We start from the raw sequence: 17967 nt of genomic DNA, 5'->3' as shown, positions 1-17967 counted from the left end.
CGGGAGGGGTATGGCCTCAGGGCAGCCGACGTGGATGATGGGGGTAGCAGGAACCACTCAGAGACGGTGCGGTGTAGTTCAGGGTCTTTACTGGTGACAAAGAAAGACCCTCCCGGAGTACTTGCTAGTGATAGGGGCCTGGTCAGTCCTTGAGCAGATGGGATTTCCCCTGGCCAGGCGGAATTGTAGGCCTTCCCAACTAACTGTACTCTTCTGGCTACCTTGCTAGAGGCGGGAATAAGTAGCCCACGTCCCTGAGTGTACCGTGTGGTGCTCACCCGTATGGCCGGTGACTCGGGGCCTTCTAATGGCTTCCGCTCCACGATGGCGGTGCTGGTCCCACGCGTGTGACCGTGCCTTCGGGCTTCTGGGCCAGAGGACCTGAAATCCTCTGCCGGACGGTTTCTGCTGCTGGGTAGGAGTTAGTCCCCACAGCCTCGGACTCCGGGTCCGGTTAGAAATCTTCTCAGTCAGGGCGAGCTCTGCAGCTGCCAGCCCCTGACTCGTTGTAACACTGCTCCCCACAGAGCTCCTGATGTTTCTTGCTATGCTGCTTCTCTTCTCTACTCTTGTTCTGTCTTCTTTCTCACTCACTCTGCCTCAGCACCGGGTTTATATAGGGGAAGTCCTTCCCCTCCCAAGACTGGGCAGGAGGTGTGGCATGCACAGGATCCCTGACCAAAGGACCTCCCACCTGCTCTCAGACGTAATATCTCTATCACTGTGGCAACCAGACCCCTGGGGTGTCACATATACAGTGACTGCATCAGCAGAATAGTGAGTGCAGCTCTGGAGTATAATACAGGATGTAACTCAGGTTCAGTACACGATAAGTAATGTAATGTATTTACACAGTGATTGCACCAGCAGAATAGTGAGTGCAGCTCTGAAGTATAATACAGGATGTAACTCAGGTTCAGTACACGATAAGTAATGTAATGTATGTACACAGTGATTGCACCAGCAGAATAGTGAGTGCAGCTCTGAAGTATAATACAGGATGTAACTCAGGATTAGAGATGAGCGTTGTTCTACTCGAACTGTTCGCCAATCTCAAATTCGAGCTGTTTTGGGCGGTGTTCGAGCCGGTCGGCGAACACGAACAATTTGAGAAAAATTCGGCTGTTCGAGGTTATGTTCGATAACTGTTCGTGCACCAAAATCATAACTGGATTTTTTCTCAGTGATGATGAAAATTAATGTTAATACGCAGTTTGAGTGTACAGCGGGGCGGGGGGAGGGGCAGGGGATGGATCTCTGCAGGAACAATGAAGATCTCCATTTTTTTTTCTCTTTCCCGCATTTGCAGTGGAGAGGTGCAATCTGTCAGCCTATCAGCAGCGCACACACGGAGCGAAGTGCTTTTTTTCACACAAGCAAGGGCATGTGTGATTGGCAGTGTATGTCACATGTCCTTGCCCTATAAGACCAAGCCATTTTCCCCGTCGCCACCATTTTCTCACTGCTGCAGCTGCGTGTTAGACGGCACCGCTGTTGCTGTGTGCGCTATACCTTGTTAATTTCAAGCCAATTTTCGCACAAATCTACAGATAGCTTGGGAGTAGGGAATAGTTGTGATTGCAGTCCTTTTAAGGACTAGGTTACAGCATTTCCTACGACTTTTATCAGGCAGGTCTGTGCTCTTAAATAGATAGATTGTGGGAGTAAAGACTAATTGTAATTGGAGTCCTTTTCAGGACTAGGTTACATCAGTTCCTATCAGTTTTTGCCAGGCAGGTCTGTGCCAGTGCTGTGCAAGTTTTTTTCACAGCATTTGGCTGAATCTAGCAAAGCTAATCCTTTTTGGCCTATTGCAGAGTGTGTTAGTCAGTGGAGTAGCCTATCTGTGTTGCAAGATATACCACCTGTGTATAGAATACCAATTTTTTTACTGCACCTAGTGAAGTAAAATCTTTTGGGCATAGCATCATTCTATTAGTCCATCTATACTGACCTCCATCAGGTTGCAAACTGAATATAATTTTTTTCTGCATCTAGCTCTGAAAAAATATTTGGGCTTCTAGCAGTGTGTGGGACTTGGTCTATTAGTCCATCTATACTGACCTCCATCAGGTTGCAAATTAAAAATAATTTTTTTCTTCATTTAGCTCTGAAAAAATATTTGGGCTTCTAGCAGTGTGTGGGACTTGTTCTATTAGTCCTTCTATACTGACCTCCAGCAGGTTGCAAATTGAATATAATTTTTTTCTGCATCTAGCTCTGAAAAAATATTTGGGCTTCTAGCAGTGTGTGGGACTTGGTCTATTAGTCCATCTATACTGACCTCCATCAGGTTGCAAATTAAAAATAATTTTTTTCTGCATCTAGCTCTGAAAAAATATTTGGGCTTCTAGCAGTGTGTGGGACTTGGTCTATTAGTCCATCTATACTGACCTCCATCAGGTTGCAAATTAAAAATAATTTTTTTCTGCATCTAGCTCTGAAAAAATATTTGGGCTTCTAGCAGTGTGTGGGACTTGGTCTATTAGTCCATCTATACTGACCTCCATCAGGTTGCAAATTAAAAATAATTTTTTTCTTCATTTATCTCTGAAAAAATATTTGGGCTTCTAGCAGCGTGTGGGACTTGTTCTATTAGTCCATCTATACTGACCTCCATCAGGTTGCAAATTAAAAATAATTTTTTTCTGCATCTAGCTCTGAAAAAATATTTGGGCTTCTAGCAGTGTGTGGGACTTGGTCTATTAGTCCATCTATACTGACCTCCATCAGGTTGCAAATTAAAAATAATTTTTTTCTGCATCTAGCTCTGAAAAAATATTTGGGCTTCTAGCAGTGTGTGGGACTTGGTCTATTAGTCCATCTATACTGACCTCCATCAGGTTGCAAATTGAATAAAAAAATTTTCTGCATCTAGCTCTGAAAAAATATTTGGGCTTCTAGCGGTGTGTGGGACTTGGTCTATTAGTCCATCTATACTTACCTCCATCAGGTTGCAAATTAAAAATAATTTTTTTCTGCATCTAGCTCTGAAAAAATATTTGGGCTTCTAGCAGTGTGTGGGACTTGGTCTATTAGTCCATCTATACTGACCTCCATCAGGTTGCAAATTAAAAATAATTTTTTTCTTCATTTAGCTCTGAAAAAATATTTGGGCTTCTAGCAGTGTGTGGGACTTGTTCTATTAGTCCTTCTATACTGACGTCCAGCAGGTTGCAAATTGAATATAATTTTTTTCTGCATCTAGCTCTGAAAAAATATTTGGGCTTCTAGCGGTGTGTGGGACTTGGTCTATTAGTCCATCTATACTGACCTCCATCAGGTTGCAAATTAAAAATAATTTTTTTCTTCATTTAGCTCTGAAAAAATATTTGGGCTTCTAGCAGTGTGTGGGACTTGTTCTATTAGTCCTTCTATACTGACCTCCAGCAGGTTGCAAATTGAATATAATTTTTTTCTGCATCTAGCTCTGAAAAAATATTTGGGCTTCTAGCGGTGTGTGGGACTTGGTCTATTAGTCCATCTATACTGACCTCCATCAGGTTGCAAATTAAAAATAATTTTTTTCTGCATCTAACCCAGCCAATAGTTTTGGCCTAATACCACAGTTTGGCCACTCAGCTCTGCTCGGTTACCATCCATTGTTTTTTTGTGCAAACAACTCCAGAGTTGTGAATTAGTTAACCACCAAAATGAGTGGAAAAAGGCCTGCTGCTGGTGGAAAGGGGAATAGGCGTGTTGGGAAGGGGAAAAAAGGTTGTGTCCGTGGGGTAGGTGCAGAAGAAAGACCATCTTCCAGCCAAACTAAAATGTCTACTTCTTTTAGCGGACAATGTGATAAGATCCCTTTCTTACGGCCACGCCAATCGCTACAAATTCCAGATGAGGCACAAAAACAGCAGATGCTTCAACGGATATCAAGTGCTCCTTTAAGTGGGCTCTCCTCCACATCAACTTCAACATCACAAATACTCCAGTCCTCAAAGGTGTCACCCAAATCGCACTTGCTTCCTCACAGCTCCCAAATCTCCAGCTGCCCGTCTGAGTATGAGGTAGAACAGATGGTTGAGTCTGCAGAGCTGTTTACTCATACTATAGCCTGGGAATCAGAGGTCGACTCCAGCGCTTCTGTGAATCCAGACGAGGAAATGATCTGCACTGATGCCCAGAATCTTTATGAGTCGGATCCAGGACCAGACGCAGAAGGTTCTGACCATAATGTAGACCCTCATTCCCAAACTGTAACTCCTGTTGGTGGAGACAATGAGGAAGACGATGATAAGACTCAAATACCTGATTGGAGCGACAACTTTAGTTTTTTGTCAGGGCAGGAACAGGTTGGCTCTGAGGACGACGGGTGTGATAACACACAGGGTGATGATGATGAGGTCGGAGATCCCACTTACTGTCAACCCACAGTCAGCCAAGAGATGAGGTCAGCAGAGGAGGTGGAGGAAGATGCTAGTGACGACGAGGTCAGGTTGCGCCTTCCTGGACAGAGACGTAGTACTGGAAGCACGTCAACAACTGCATCCTCAAACACAACTCTGCCTCTCACCACAAGTCGTGGTGGCTCTTCAGGTCGCATGGGTGCTAAGCCTTGCATAGCCTGGGCATTTTTTCAGATCGATAAAGATGACCCAACTCGTGTTATCTGTAACATTTGTCAGCAAAAGCTAAGTAGAGGCCAAAAAATACATAGTTTGAGTACTTCATGCATGAACCGGCACATGGACATGAAGCATAAGTTGCAGTGGGAAGCTCAGTGTGCTACAATGCGGTCTAGCCGGCCGGGCCAACCACCGTCTGCCATATCTTGTGCATCCGCGGCCTCTTCATCCTCTGTGACTGGGGGGACAGCAGTCACACCTGTTTTGGGGCGCAGACCTGCCACCTCTTTACCCGCAACAGCCAGCGTGATTGGCAGATCATCATTTTCTTTGGAGGTGGTAACACCAGCTGGTCTTGAGCGCTGTCCGACATCGATAGCACCACCTTTGGATCAAGGCAACCTAACATGTCCGCCTGCATCTTCCTCACAGACCGGCAGTTTGCCGGGGACACCCTTATCAACCCCGTCTAAGCACAATAGCCAGCCCTCGGTCCCTCAGATGTGGACAAGTAAAAGACCATTTCCTCCTAGCTATGAGAAAGCTAAGAGGTTGAATTTCACCATCTGCAAGCTCTTGGCTACAGAAATGCTGCCTTTCCGCCTGGTGGACACAGAGGATTTTCGAGACCTTATGTCCGTCGCAGTGCCCCAGTACCAGATGCCCAGTCGGCACTACTTCTCAAAGAAAGGTGTGCCTGCGCTCCACCAGCATGTCGCACACAACATCACCGCTTCTTTGAGAAACTCTGTGTGTGACAGGGTGCATTTCACCACAGACACTTGGACGAGTAGGCATGGACAGGGGCGTTACATGTCGCTGACTGGGCACTGGGTAACTATGGTGACAGCAGGACAAGGGGCTGCTGTCCAAGTCTTGCCGTCCCCACGAGTTGTGCGTCAATCCTCTTTATGTCATTTTTCCTCCACTGCTTCTGCCTCCTCAACCTCCTCTCGGTCTTCCACCTGCACCCAAAGCCTGTCTGGTCATGCCACAAGCTTTCTAACTGCGCAGAAGGGATCCTGCACACCTCCTTACTATGCTGGCAGTAGGGCTCAACGTCATCAGGCGGTTTTTACATTGAAATGTCTGGGAAATGTGAGTCACACAGCTGAGGACTTGTGGTCAGCTCTGGAGAACCAATTTCATGAATGGTTGTCTCCACTGGACCTGAAACCAGGGAAGGCCGTGTGCGACAATGCTGCAAACCTGGGTGCGGCCCTTCGCTGGGGCAATGTCACACACGTGCCTTGTATGGCTCACGTGGTGAACCTGGTTGTCCAGCAATTTTTAGCCCACTATCCCAGACTAGATGACCTTCTGCAGAGGGCACGGTCGCTGTGTGCTCACTTCCGCCGTTCGCATCCCGCAGCTCAGCGACTTACATCTCTACAGAAGTCGTTGGGCCTGCCACTTCACCGGCTAAAATGCGATGTGCCTACCCGGTGGAATTCAACTCTGCACATGTTGCAGCGACTGTGGCAGCACCGACAAGCCCTGGTGCAATACGTTCTGACGTATAGCCTGGGCCAACGAGATTCAGAGGTGGGGCAAATCACGCTGGAGGAGTGGTCTCAGATCAGGGACCTATGCACCCTTCTGCACAGTTTTGAAATGGCGACGAAGATGTTTAGTGCTGACGATGCCATTATCAGCATGACTATTCCGGTGATTTACATGCTGGAGCACATGTTAAACAGAATTCGGAGTCAGGTGGTGGCACAAGAGGAGGTGGAGGAAGTAGAGGAGGAGGAGTTGTATGCGGAAGGGCTAACATCTGCAAGGTCCAGACGGTCGGCAGCACCAGGGCGGCAGGCATGTGAGGGTGGGGGAGATGATTTTACCAGGGCGCATGGTAGCAGCCAAACTAGTGAGGAAGGTGCAGGAGCCCAGGAAGAAGTGGAGGACGAACTGATGGAAGACTCATCAGATGAGGGAGACCTTGATCACATTTCTGTTGTGCGAGGTTGGGGGGAGAGGACAGAGGAAGGAAGCATGATTGTTACCTCGCCACCAAAACAACAGGGACTTGGTGCTCCTGGATGCGCAACACACATGAGTGCCTTCTTGCTGCACTACCTGCAACATGACCCTCGAATTGTGAGAATTAGAAATAATCCTGACTACTGGGTTGCCACACTGTTAGATCCCCGGTACAAAAGTAAATTTGCAGAAATTATTCCTGCCATAGAAAGGGATGCACGCATGCAGGAGTATCAGCAGAGACTGTTGCAGAATCTTACATGTGCTTTTCCACAAAATACCAGTGGTGCACGTAGTGAATCTCACAGTTCCAACTTGCCAACCGTGGGACCGTCAAGTGTTCAGCACTCAAACCGTAACAGAACCACAGTATCTGCTGGTAACATCAATTTTGCGGAATCATTTCACCACTTTTTTAGCCCATCCTTTGCAAGGCCACAGGAGACAAGAAGTCTGACACATAGTCAACGCCTAGAGACGATGGTACAGGAGTATCTCCAAGTAAACATTGAAGCCACGACTGTGTCACTGGACCCTTGCTCTTTTTGGGCTTCCAATCTGGATAAATGGCCGGAGCTAGCCACTTACGCCTTGGAGATCTTGTCATGCCCCGCAGCCAGCGTTCTGTCTGAACGTGTGTTCAGCGCTGCTGGTGGTGTGCTGACAGATAAGCGCACGCGGCTCTCCACTGATAATGTAGACAGACTCACGTTCATAAAGATGAACAAATCATAGATCCGAAACGACTTTTCTACCCCTGTGTCATCCTGGGGAGAGTAAAAGCTTGATGATTGGTTAAAATCACCCTACCAACCGTTTTAAGCTTTCAAATTACTAATCATGTTTATCTGTATCTTGACTGGAAAATAATTTGGGCTTTGTAGCAGTGTGCAGCACTGATCCTATTAGGCCATCTATAATAAGCTTCACCAGATTTAAAATTAATAATAATTTTTAGCTGCATCTAGCCCGGAAAATAATTTTGGGGCTCCGAGATGCGCAAGACACATAAGTGCCTTCTTGCTGCACTACCTGCAGCATGACCCTCATATTGTCAGAATTCGAAGTAATCGTGACTACTGGGTTGCCACACTCTTAGATCCCCCAAACTTTTCGATCAACCTTTTCATTTTAATAAAGACCAAAAAAATGGTCATTTTTGAAATTATAAGCATTAGCAGGTTGTTAGAAACTGAAATCAAACAGTTTTCAACTCAAAACTTTATTCTAGGTGATGTTACATTTTCACATAGGACCCCTTGTTCGAAAGGAGCTTCTGAACTCTCTCGTCCATTGAATTTGTCAGGTTTTGGATGGTTTCTGCTTCAATTGTTTTGCATGAGGACAGAATACCCTCCCAGAGCTGTTGCTTAGATGTGAACTGCCTCCCGCCATCATAGACACTCCTTTTAATGATGCTCCAAAGGTTCTGAATGGGGTAGAGGTCAGGGGAGCATGGGGGTCACACCATAAGTTTGTCCCCTTTTATGCCCATATCAGCCAGAGATGCAGATGTTTTATGTGCAGCATGAGATGGTGCATTATCATGCAGAAAAATGATCTTGCTGTGAAATACACGGTTCTTCTTCTTGAACCATGGCAGGAAGTGCTGTTTGAGAAAATCCACATACATTATGGAGTTCATCTTTAGCGCCTTCAGGGATCCTAAAGGGGCCGACAATCTCTCTCCCCATGATTCCAGCCCAAAACATTACTCCACCTCCTCCTTGTTGGCGCTGTAGCCGTGTTTGCGTGGGGTGTCCATCAACCAGCCATCCTCCACTCCATTCATCTGGACCATCGAGCGCTGCACGGCACTCATCCGTGAACAAAACAGTTTTGAAATCAGTCTTCATGTAATGTTTGGCCCACTGGAGCCGTTTCTGCTTGTGTGAAGTGGATAGAGGAGGTCGACAGGATGGCGTATGCACAGCTGCAAACCTCTGAAGGACCCTGCATCTTGTTGTTCGGGGGACGTTGGAGGCACAAGCAGCTTCAAAAACTTGTCTGCTGCTATGACAAGGCTTTTTTGCCGCTGCTCTTTCAACCTGACGTAATTGCCTGTAGGAAAGAGTCCTCAATTTGCCCTTATCAGCACGCACACGTGTGTACTGTGAATCAGCTACATACTTCTTGATTGCCAAGACACTTCATCCTGATCATCGCACAATGTTGATTGTAGTCATGCCTTGACCTAAACACTCCACAATTTGTTGCTTCTCAGCAGCCGACACATCCTTTTTCTTTCCCATTTTGGCAGAAAATGTAGGCTGCTTAATAATGTGAGAGAGCCTTCTTAAGTAGTCTTGCCTTTCATTGGACACACCTGCCAAACTAATTAGCACAGGTGTCTGCAATTGCTTACAGTGATATAAAGAGCCCTGACACACATCACCATCAATGAGTTTAACTGACAAACAAACAAATTCTTCCCTTATCACTCCTAAACACTTTTTGCATAATAATTTGGAACACGGTGTACATGTGCTTTTCCACAAAACACCAGTGGTTCACGTAGTGAATCTTACAGTTCTAACTTGCCAACCGTGGTCTGTATGGAATTGTTCAATAAAGGGCCCAAAATTAAGATAACATAGATGGGAGAGGTCTCTATGAATAGGAATTCCTAAGTATTTGATACCCTGTGAGGGCCAGGCAAAGGGAAAGTTGGACTGGATGGAATCCTATATGGATTTAGGGAGGGAGACATCGAGGGCCTCAGACTTCGCTGCATTGATTTTAAAATTTTACCATGTAACAAAGTGATCTATTTCAGCCATAACAGCAGGGATGGATATATGTGATTGAGTGATATATACTAGGACATCATCAACAAATAGAGAGCACTTGTACTCGGTGCCTCCCACCTCAATCCACCTAATATTGGGGTTATGGCGAATTGATGAGAGCAGGTGCTCCGTCACTAGGATGTATAAGAGAGGGGACAGAGGACATCCCTGCCTTGTCCCATTGGTGATTGTGAAAGGTGATGAAAATGTTCTGACGCACCCCCTGGGCCTTGGGACACCCGGAGCCGGACCCTTTTTGGTGGATGCTGGTGGTTGTAGTCTTCGTGGCGGCGATCCGGTTCCGTGGCTCAGGGCGGTCAAACCAGTGGCGGAACTATTTATGTGGTTTTGATGTTTAAATGTCCGACTACGCCACCCGTGGATTGCGGTCAGAGTGAACCGCCGCTACAGGGCAGACCGCTAAGGCTGGTGTTGTGGGTGCAGCAGAGCGTAGCATAACTCCCCACGGGAGGAGTATAGCCTCAGGGCAGTGTATGCGGAGGATGGGGGTGATGGTGCAGGGCAGCAGCAGTAACGACACGGAGTCAGTGATGCAGTTCAGGGCCTTTACTCACAGTTCTTATTATCCAGACCACGTCTGCAGGTAACGGCTGCCCACGTCGTACTGTGCTCACCAGGTGAGGGGCTCAGACAACTCCCAGATAACTTTGGAGCGCTTCACAGGACCCCCTTTGTGTGTCCTTTGTCTGGCCTTTCTTACCAACACTTCTGTCCGGCTGCCTCGGGCCTCCTCTTGGTAAACTTGGCGCCAGTTTCCCTGACCCTATGTGGTGCCTTCCTAGCGGGTGGAGCAAGGGGCTGCGCCACATAAAATGTCAGAGCCTCCGGTTTCTAGCTGAGGGTCGTTTCCTGCCTCCACTAGTTCGGGGACCGGTCTCCCCCTTTGGCCTGACCCCTCCACGCAGGTGGATTCGGGCGTGCGGTGGCGACTCGCCCGTCCGCACCCCTGGGATCCCTTCATTCCTCGTTCCTGGAGCCTTCTCCGCTCCTCTTCCTTCCTTCTCCCTCTTGCAGGCCTGGGCCTCTGTTACTAGGCCCGCCTCCGGAGCAGAGCTCATGCAGAGCCCCTGCTCCCTGCCACTTCTGCTCAGACTTCTCTGCACTGAACTAAGATGGTGCCCACCTTTTATACTCCCTTCTCAATGCACCCAGGAACTGCTTCCTCCCTGCTCCTGCACTGCAGGGTTCCCCTTCCTCAGTGTTCCCTCCCCCCACTCCAGCCAGGGACAGGGACTGTCGTGCCCATCTCAGGGGCATATTGGTCGCCCTGCCCCACGGCAATGTGGTGTAATGCATGCAGGTGTCGGGTCCTGATCCACACTCCATCCTTATCTGAGAGTGAGATATCACACCTCTGGGTGAGGTGCAATACGTCTGTAGCAACCGAGCCCTCGGTGCTACAGTTCCATTTATCTTCAGCCTAGGTGACGTATTGTGATACAGGGCCGTGATTTTGGCTATAAAAGGGTCCCCTAGACCCCTACCCCAAGCTTTTTAAGAGAATCATATATGGCGTGCCAGGAGACTCTATGGAATGCTTTCTCAGCATCCAACGAGAGTATCTACTTACAAATTTTTAACTGCATCTAGCCCAGGAAATACTTTGTGCCTAGTAGCAGTGTCTGCTAGTCAGCGGATTATCCCGGCTGTTAAGCAAGCTACACCACCTGTAGTTTGGACACTTAATTTTTTCAAAGGAAATGCTTCGGGACCACGGGATACTTAGTGAAGAGCATCAGGAGGCACCCCAAGGCATAGGGGCTGGGACTGGCACTAGGATGCCTTGCGGTGGACAGCCGAGCTCGATCCTTATAAAAGCTTTTTAACTGCAGCAGCTTTAGTGGACGCTACTGGAGCTGGAATTACGCGGCTGCTGGCATGAGACTTGCCCTCCAATAGATCCTTGTAAATGGATTTAAAGTGTATTCATTCAAATTAGAGGGACAATTTAAATTAAAAAGCTTAGAGCTGCCTCCACCACAGGGGGGCTCTCTCGACCCACCAGCGGACAGGCACCAGTATTGGGAGAGGGGGGCTGGCCGTCAGGGTTCACCGCGGCTCTGGCACAAACCCGGCGACACGGAGGTGGCACGAGCAGGAGCGGACTGGCCGTCTCGGCTTCTCACTTTTTGGATTTTAGAAGGGCATGACATGCCTATATCTGTGTCTCCCCCTCCTTTTACTCCTCCACCTCTTTTCTTTTCGCATGACTATATGTACTTGTCACTTTTCCATGTGTTAGTTGTGTCTTCTGAGCAGTTTGTCAGCTTTTGGACACCTTTGAAGGTGTTTTCTATGTGTTTCTATGTGTTTTTGTTTGCCTGCCATTGGTTTTAACGGTGTTCGAAGGTGTTCGACGAACAGTTCGACGAACAGTTCGGCGAACACACGGGTGTTCGACGAACCGAACCGAACTCGAACACTACGGGGGTGGCTCAACACTACTCAGGATCAGTACAGGATAAGTAATGTAATGTATGTACACAGTGATTGCACCAGCAGAATAGTGAGTGCAGCTCTAGAGTATAATACAGGATGTAGCTCAGAATTAGTACAGGATCAGTAATGTAACGTATGTACACAATGACTGCACCAGCAGAATAGTGAGTGCAGCTCTGGAGTGTAATACAGGATGAAACTCGGGATCAGCACAGGAGAAGTAATGTAATGTATGTACACAATGACTGCACCAGCAGAATAGTGAGTGCAGCTCTGGAGTATAATACAGGATGTAACTCAGGATCAGTACAGGATAAGTAATGTAATGTATGTACACAGTGACTGCACCAGCAGAATAGTGAGTGCAGCTCTGGAGTGTAATACAGGATGAAACTCAGGATAAGTACAGGATAAGTAATGTAATGTATGTACACAGTGACTGTACCAGCAGAATAGTGAGTGCAGCTCTAGAGTATAATACAGGATGTAACTCAGGATCAGTACAGGATCAGTAATGTAACGTATGTACACAATGACTGCACCAGCAGAATAGTGAGTGCAGCTCTGGAGTGTAATACAGGATGAAACTCAGGATCAGTACAGGAGAAGTAATGTAATGTATGTACACAATGACTGCACCAGCAGAATAGTGAGTGCAGCTCTGGAGTATAATACAGGATGTAACTCAGGATCAGTACAGGATAAGTAATGTAATGTATGTACACAGTGACTGCACCAGCAGAATAGTGAGTGCAGCTCTGGAGTGTAATACAGGATGAAACTCAGGATAAGTACAGGATAAGTAATGTAATGTATGTACACAGTGACTGTACCAGCAGAATAGTGAGTGCAGCTCTGGAGTGTAATACAGGATGAAACTCAGGATCAGTACAGGAGAAGTAATGTAATGTATGTACACAGTGACCGCACCAGCAGAATAGTGAGTGCAGCTCTGGAGTGTAATACAGGATGAAACTCAGAATCAGTTCACGAGAAGTAATGTAATGTACAGTCATGGCCAAAAGTTTTGAGAATGACACCAAAATTATATTTTCACATGATCTGCTGGCCTCTGGTTTTTATTAGTGTTTGTCTGATGTTTATATCACATACAGAAATATAATTGCAATCATATTATGAGTACCAATAGGTTATATTGACAGTTAGAATGAGTTAATGCAGCAAGTCAATATTTGCAGTGTTGCCCCTTCTTCTTCAAGACCTCTGTAATTCTCCCTGGCATGCTCTCAATCAACTTTTGCACCAAATCCTGACTGATAGCAGTCCATTCTTGCATAATCAATGCTTGCATTTTGCCAGAATTTGTTGGTTTTTGTTTGTCCACCCGTCTCTTGATGATTGACCACAAGTTCTCAATGGGATTAAGATCTGGGGAGTTTCCAGGCCATGGACCCAAAATCTCTATGTTTTGTTCCATGAGCCATTTTGTTATCACCTTTGCTTTATGGCAAGGTGCTCCATCATGCTGGAAAAGGCATTTTTGGGCGCCAAACTGCTCTTGGACGGTTGGGAGAAGTTGCTCTTGAAGGACATTCTGGTACCATTCTTTATTCATGGCTGTGTTTTTAGGCAAGACTGTGAATGAGCCGATTCCCTTGGCTGAGAAGCAACCCCACACATGAATGGTTTCAGGATGCTTTACAGTTGGCATGAGACAAGACTGGTGGTAGCGCTCACCTCTTCTTCTCCGAATAAGCTGTTTTCCAGATGTCCCAAACAATCGAAAAGGGGATTCATCAGAGAAAATGACTTTGCCCCAGTCCTCAGCAGTCCACTCCCTGTACCTTTTGCAGAATATCAGTCGGTCCCTGATGTTTTTTTTGGAGAGAAGTGACTTCTTTGCTGCCCTCCTTGAAACCAGCCCTTGCTCAAAGAGTCTCCGCCTCACAGTGCGTGCAGAAGCACTCACACCAGCCTGCTGCCATTCCAGAGCAAGCTCTGCACTGCTGGTAGTCCGATCCCGCAGCTGAAACAGTTTTAAGATACGGTCCTGGCGCTTGCTTGTCTTTCTTGGGCGCCCTGGAGCCTTTTGACCACAATGGAAGCTCTCTCCTTGAAGTTCTTGATGATGCGATAGATTGTTGACTGAGGTGCAATCTTTGTAGCTGCGATACTCTTCCCTGTTAGGCCATTTTTGTGCAGTGCAATGATGGCTGCACATGTTTCTTTAGAGATAACCATGGTTAACTGAAGAGAAACAATGATACCAAGAACCAGCCTCCTTTTAAAGTGTCCAGTGATGTCATTCTTACTTAATCATGACTGATTGATCGCCAGCCCTGTCCTCATCAACACCCACACCTGTGGAATGGATCAATCACTAAAACGATGTTAGCTGCTCCTTTTAAGGCAGGACTGCAATGATGTTGAAATGTGTTTTGGGGGTTAAAGTTCATTTTCTGGGCAAATATTGACTTTGCAAGTACAGTAATTGCTGTTAAGCTGATCACTCTTTGACATTCAGGAGTATATGCAAATTGCCATTACAAAAAATGAAGCAGTAAACTTTGGAAAAATTACTATTTGTCTCATTCTCAATACTTTTGGCCATGACTGTATGTACACAATGACTGCACCAGCAGAATAGTGAGTGCAGCTCTGGAGTATAATACAGGATGTAACTCAGGACCAGTACAGGATAAGTAATGTAATGTATGTACACAATGACTGCACCAGCAGAATAGTGAGTGCAGCTCTGGAGTATAATACAGGATGTAACTCAGGATCAGTACAGGATAAGTAATGTAATGTATGTACGCAGTGACTGCACCAGCAGAATAGTGAGTGCAGCTCTGGAGTGTAATACAGGATGAAACTCAGGATAAGTACAGGATAAGTAATGTAATGTATGTACACAGTGACTGTACCAGCAGAATAGTGAGTGCAGCTCTGGAGTGTAATACAGGATGAAACTCAGGATCAGTACAGGAGAAGTAATGTAATGTATGTACACAGTGACCGCACCAACAGAATAGTGAGTGCAGCTCTGGAGTGTAATACAGGATGAAACTCAGAATCAGTACAGGAGAAGTAATGTAATGTATGTACACAATGACTGCACCAGCAGAATAGTGAGTGCAGCTCTGGAGTATAATACAGGATGTAACTCAGGATCAGTACAGGATAAGTAATGTAATGTATGTACACAGAGACTGCACCAGCAGAATAGTGAGTGCAGCTCTGGAGTATAATACAGGATGTAACTCAGGATCAGTACAGGAGAAGTAATGTAATGTATGTACACAATGACTGCACCAGCAGAATAGTGAGCGCAGCTGTGGAGTATAATACAGGATGTAACTCAGGATCAGTACAGGATCAGTAATGTAATGTATGTACACAGTGACTGCACCAGCACAATAGTGAGCGCTGCTCTGGAGTATAATACAGGATGTAACACAGGATCAGTAATGTAATGTATGAACACAGTGACTGCACCAGCAGAATAGTGAGTGCAGCTCTGGAGTATAATACAGGATGTAACTCAGGATCAGTACAGGAGAAGTAATGTAATGTATGTACACAATGACTGCACCAGCAGAATAGTGAGCGCAGCTGTGGAGTATAATACAGGATGTAACTCAGGATCAGTACAGGATCAGTAATGTAATGTATGTACACAGTGACTGCACCAGCACAATAGTGAGCGCTGCTCTGGAGTATAATACAGGATGTAACTCAGGATCAGTACAGGATCAGTAATGTAATGTATGTACACAGTGACTGCACCAGCAGGATAGTGGTCGCAGCTCTGGAGTATAATAAAGGATGTAACACAGGATCAGTAATGTAATGTATGTACACAGTGACTGCACCAGAAGAATAGCGATTGCAGCTCTGGAGTATAATACAGGGTGTAACTCAGGATCTGTACAGGATCAGTAATGTAATGTATGTACACAGTGAGTGCACCAGCAGAATAGTGAGTGCAGCTCTGGAGTATAATACCGGATGTAACTCAGGATCAGCGCAGGATAACTAATTTATGTATACAGTGACTGCACCAGCAGAATAGCGAGTGCAGCTCTGGAGTATAATACAGGATGTAACTCAGGATCAGTACAAGATCAGTAACGTAATGTATGTACACAGTGACTGCACCAGCAGAAAAGTGAATGCAGCTGTGGAGTATAATATAGGATGTAACTCAGGATTAGTGCAGGATAAGTAATGTAATGTATGTACACAGTGACTGCAGCAGAAGAATAGTGAGTGCAGCTCTGGAGTATAATAGCGGATGTAACTCAGGATCAGCACAGGATAAGTAATTTATGTATACAGTGACTGCACCAGCAGAATAGTGAGTGCAGCTGTGGAGTATAATACAGGATGTAACTCAGGATCAGTACAGGATCAGTAATGTAATGTATGTACACAGTGACTGCACCAGCAGAAGAGTGAGTGCAGCTCTGGTGTATAATACAGGATGTAACTCAGGATCAGTACAGGATCAGTAATGTAATGTATATACACAGTGACTGCACCAGCAGAATAGTGAGTGCAGCTCTGGAGTGTAATACAGGATGTAACTCAGGATCAGTACAGGATAAGTAATGTAATGTATGTACACAGTGACTGTACCAGCAGAATAGTGAGTGCAGCTCTGGAGTATAATACAGGAGGTAACGAAGGATCAGTAATGTAATGTATGTACACAGTGACTGCACCAGAAGAATAGTGAGTGAAGCTCTGGAGTATAATACCGGATGTAACTCAGGATCAGTACAGCATGAGTAATGTAATGTATGTACACAGTGACTGCACCAGCAGAATAGCGAGTGCAGCTCTGGCGTATAATGCAGGATGTAACTCAGGATCAGTACAAGATCAGTAATGTAATGTATGTACATAGTGACTGCACCAGCAGAATAGTGAGTGCAGCTCTGGAGTATAATACAGGATGTAACTCAGGATCAGTACAGAATCAGTAATTTAATGTATGTACACAGTGGCTGCACCAGAAAAATAGTGAGCGCAGCTGTGGAGTATAATACAGGATGTAACTCAGGATCAGTACAGGATCAGTAATGTAATGTATGTACACAGTGACTGCACCAGCACAATAGTGAGCGCTGCTCTGGAGTATAATACAGAATGTAACTCAGGATCAGTACAGAATCAGTAATGTAATGTATGTACACAGTGACTGCACCAGCAGAATAGTGAGTGCAGCTCTGGAGTATAATACAGGATGTAACACAGGATCAGTAATGTAATGTATGTACACAGTGACTGCACCAGCAGAATAGTGAGTGCAGCTCTGGAGTATAATACAGGATGTAACACAGGATAAGTAATGTAATCCATGTACACAGTGACTGCACCAGAAGAATAGCGATTGCAGTTCTGGAGTATAATACCGGATGTAACTCAGGATCAGCACAGGATAACTAATTTATGTATACAGTGACTGCACCAGCAGAATAGCGAGTGCTGCTCTGGAGTTTAATACAGGATGTAACTCAGGATCAGTACAAGATCAGTAATGTAATGTATGTACACAGTGACTCCACCAGCAGAAAAGTGAATGCAGCTCTGGGGTATAATATAGGATGTAACTCAGGATTAGTGCAGGATAAGTAATGTAATGTATGTACACAGTGACTGCAGCAGAAGAATAGTGAGTGCAGCTCTGGAGTATAATACCGGATGTAACTCAGGATCAGCACAGGATAAGTAATTTATGTATACAGTGACTGCACCAGCAGAATAGTGAGTGCAGCTCTGGAGTATAATACAGGTTGTAACTCAGGATCAGTACAGGATCAGTAATGCAATGTATGTTCACAGTGACTGCACCAGCAGAATAGTGAGCGCTGCCCTGGAGTATAATACAGGATGTAACTCAGGATCAGTACAGGATAAGTAATGTAATGTATGTACACAGTGACTGTACCAGCAGAATAGTGAGTGCAGCTCTGGAGTATAATACAGGATATAACACAGGATCAGTGCAAGATCAGTAATGTAATGTATGTTCACAGTAACTGCACAAGCAAAATAGCGAGTGCAGCTCTGGAGTATAATACAGGATGTAACTCAGGATTAGTAGAGGATCATTAAAGTAATGTATGTACACAGTGACTGCACCAGCACAATACTGAGTGCAGCTCTGGAGTATAGTGCCGGATGTAACTCAGGAT

This window comes from Phyllobates terribilis, unplaced genomic scaffold (assembly GCF_046119375.1).
Source record: "Phyllobates terribilis strain yellow unplaced genomic scaffold, ASM4611937v1 Scaffold_1__5_contigs__length_1240528914, whole genome shotgun sequence".
NCBI lineage: Eukaryota > Metazoa > Chordata > Amphibia > Anura > Dendrobatidae > Phyllobates > Phyllobates terribilis.
Note: the sequence above shows the minus strand (reverse complement) of the source record.